Below are 4,113 nucleotides of genomic sequence, written 5' to 3'. Positions count from 1 at the left end.
AGACTTGGAGTGGGCGTCAAGAAACAACCGAGGAAGCCACGAGGCAGGGGGCGCGCATACCCCCCTGGGCACGCCCTCCACCCTCGTGGGCCCCTCGATGCTCCACCGACGTACTTCTTCCTCCTATATATATCCACGTACCCCCCAAACATCCAGGAGCAGCATGAAAACCTAATTCCATCGTTGCAACCTTCTGTACTTGAGAGATCCCATCTTGGAGCCTTTTTCGGATCTCTGCCAGAGGAGGCATTGATCACGGAGGGCCTCTACATCAAGTCCATGGCCTCTCCGGTGATGTGTGAGTAGTTTACTTTAGACCTACGGGTCCATAGTAATTAACTAGATGGCTTCTTCTCTCTCTTTGGATCTCAATACAAAGTTCTCCTCGATCTTCTTGGAGATCTATTCGATGTAATCTTCTTTTGCGGTGTGTTTGTCAAGATCCGATGAATTGTGGGTTTATGATCCAGTTTATCTATGAACAATATTAGAATCTTCTATGAATTCTTTTATGTATGATTGGTTTATCTTTGCAAGTCTCTTTGAATTATTAGTTTGGTTTCGCCTACTAGATTGATCTTCCTTGCAATGGGAGAAGTGCTTAGCTCTGGGTTCAATCTTGCGGTGCTCGATCCCAGTGACAGAAAGTGTACCGACACGTATTGCATTGTTGCTATCGAGGATAAAAATATGGGGTTTATATCATATTGCATGAGTTTATCCCTCTACATCATGTCATCTTACTTAAAGCATTACTCTGTTCTTATGAACTTAATACTCTAGATGCATGCTGGATAGCGGTCGATGTGTGGAGTAATAGTAGTAGATGCAGACTCGTTTCGGTCTACTTGTCGCGGACATGATGCCTATATACATGATCATACCTAGATATTCTCATAACTATGCTCAGTTCTATCAATTGCTTGACAGTAATTCGTTTACCCACCGTAATACTTATGCTCTTGAGAGAAGCCACTCGTGAAACCTATGGCCCCTGGGTCTGTCTTCCAACATATTAATATTCCAATACTTAGTCATTTCCTTTATCGTTATTTGACTTTGCATCTTTATTTCTCTTTATCATAAAAATACCAAAAATATTATCTTATCATATCTATTAGATCTCACTCTCGTAAGTTACCGTGAAGGGATTGACAACCCCTTTATCGCATTGGTTACGAGGTTCTTATTTATTTGTGTAGGTGCGTGGGACTCGAGCCTGATCTCCTACTGGATTGATATCTTGGTTCTCAAAAACTGAGGGAAATACTTGCGCTACTTTGCTGCATCACCCTTCCCTCTTCAAGGGAAAACCAATGCAGTGCTCAAGAGGTAGCAATCCCCGCCACCTTCTCGTCGACCTCTTGCTGGATCTTCGCCTCCCTAGAGGCAAGGGCATCCTCGGCAGCGGCCACATGGTGCTCCATCACTTCCAGCCGCTCGCGCTCCAGGTTTAGCTCCATCACCTCCAGCATCAGCATATCCTCGAGCGTGCGGGGCCTGGCCTTGCTCGCGGGCAGCCCAACCGCTAGGGCGGCCAGCGCGGCCGTGCATGTGCAGACTTGTTGCTCAAGGATGGAGATTGAAGCTTGGAGATCCCTCTCGCGCCCCTCTGCCGCCTCGCGCTAGTGATCTGTGGATCGGGCCTCCTCCAGGGCGCGATCATGAGCCTCCCTCGCCACGGCTAGGGGCCCCTCTGCCTCCGCTTGGGCATGTTCATGCTAAAGGCGACCGAAGTTGATGGCAACTTCTAACTAACGCCATTCACGTGCTAGACGCAGGTGCTCCGCCTCAAGGCGGGCATCAACGTCACCAAGCTCCACCCCGAGGTGCCCCATGGCGCTCTTGATGCCTCTTGAGGAAGGCTGTGTCGAAAGGTGATGCGCCCGCGTGCGAGCTCCAACGCTCGGCCTGGGCGTTCCCCCGTGCCCGAGTCAGCTGGGGAGGCACGCGAGGACTCGCCTGCGTCTGGCAGGAGCCCGGGGGCTGGAACTCCCTCGCCCGCTCCTGCGGCCCCGAGGTGGGGCCCGACGCAGACTCGCCCCACAGCTTGGGGAAGGCGCCGTCTCGCAGGTTGCTCAGCTATCGGCAATGATCAGTGGGGGAACCCTTGGCATGGCCCCGGTGCCCCAAAGATCGCCCCAGAAGAAGGACACCGAGAGCGCGGGCCTACAGCCCCCAGGGACGACCTTGGCTCGGGTACGGGCGCCACCTCGTGCGCAACTGCCTGGCTCGTGAGGCCTAAGGTCACAACAGGATCGGTGGTGTCTGGAGGTGGCGCTCAGGACACGCTCGCTCCCTCGATGGAAGGGATCCTGAGGGTCAAAAGTCAGATGGAGACGCGATATGCAAGAGTCGAGAGGAAGGCAAGGGACTTACTCATCCACAATGATCCACGTCCTCTTCTTGAGGGTCCTTGGGGCAAGATTCCAACGTCTTCCGAGCTCTTTCCTCTTGCGAGACTAGCCGGGGTCGAAAGTAGGCGTGCTGGGGGCTGGCACGTAGCCCCTCGATGACGGAGATAACAGTTGCATCCATGGGCGGAACTCCTCCCCAAATACCCGTGGGGCTGGGAGCAGATGCCTCTGGATTGCATGGTAGCGCCCGCTCCCCCGCGACCACCTAGGGAGCATGCACCTCGGTGCCTTCGTGCTAGGGAGTCACCAAGAGGGGGTTGTCATGAGGCCCTTCGTGGCCCTCGGGGGGCAGCCGCCACTCGTCAAAGCACGACATGTTCTTGGCGAAGGCTCCCTGTTGGATCTCGGGTTCCGCAGAGCCTTGAGAGGTTCGAATTTTGGGGTGCATGCGAAGAACTCAACCTCCCTAGTATGCCTACTCGCCAATATCTCGTCCCAGCTCGATGAATATGAATGGAACGAGACACAACAGTTTACCCAGGTTCGGGCCACCATGCGGTGTAAAACCCCACTCCTACTTTGTGGTGGATTAGCCTCAAAGGGCTGAGGACGAACTAGTACAGTGGGAGAACAACCTCACGAGGTGTGCTCTTGAGCTAGCGGGGGAGAGAATGATCTCTCTGGTTCGGATCCGGATCCCTCTCTATGGTGGGGGCAAGGCCCTATTTATAGTGGCCTTGGTCCTCTTCCCAAAATGAAGGCGTGAAGGGTTACCACAATAGCCAAATTTGTTGATAGCTAGTACATGCTATCCTGACAAAAGTATTCTTCTCCTGCAAAAGCCTCTGGTCATGACACGGCGGAGGGCTCGGCGATGACCTCTGTCCTGCCGTCCTAGCGGTCTTGGTCTTATTGCACCGAAATGGAAACCTTTGGCTGGTTCCTCGGGAATCCACGTCTGCGCTTGCCTCCTTAGCACAAAAGAGGAAAATGGTAATCTGCGCCCGCTGGCGCCTGCCTGGCCTTGGTCGTCATTGCTCATGTCATCCGAACGTCGTGAGGAGAAGCCTGCATTGAAATCTCCGCTCCTCAGGAGCCTGCTTGAGGAGGCCACTCCCCGTGGAGGTCTTGGTGTCGTCTGCCTCGCGAAGCTTGGCCCCTCCCGAGGTCTTGAGTTGTTGATGCTGAAGATGGGCCGTACCAGGCCGTTGGCGAGACACGCCGTGGGCTGTAGGCAGGCAAGTCTGGGTACCCTGTTCCTAGAACATCGACACTCCTCCCTTCAGGTGACTGTCGGTGTTCTGGGAACGGGGGTCCCCAGAATTGCCTGCCTGCGGCCTGCGGCGTGGCTCAAAGGGGGCCCAGCACGGCCCATCTTCATCAACACAACCCCAAGACCCTCGCGAGGGGCCAAGCCTCGTGGGGCGGATGACACGAAGCTTCCTCAGGCACGGCCACATCAGGCTGGCTCGCGAGGAGGCGGAGAGATCAAGGCGGGATACCTCACGAGGTGCCCGTGACGAAAGCCATGACGACCAAGGGCGCCAGGCAGGCGCCAGCCCGCGCAGTGTCCTCCTTTCCTCTTTGGTGCAAAGGTAGCAAGTGCAGGCGAGAGCATCAAGCAAAGGCACCCATTTCGGTGCAACGAGACCAAGACCAGTCCAATGGCAGGAAGGAAGTCATTGTGGAGCCCAAGCCAGCGTCACCACCAGAGCCTTTGGCAGGCGAGGACCAACTTCAGTCAGGATAAGTGTAC

This window comes from Triticum aestivum, chromosome 7A (assembly GCF_018294505.1).
Source record: "Triticum aestivum cultivar Chinese Spring chromosome 7A, IWGSC CS RefSeq v2.1, whole genome shotgun sequence".
Taxonomy (NCBI): domain Eukaryota; kingdom Viridiplantae; phylum Streptophyta; class Magnoliopsida; order Poales; family Poaceae; genus Triticum; species Triticum aestivum.
This window is presented reverse-complemented; position numbering follows the sequence as displayed.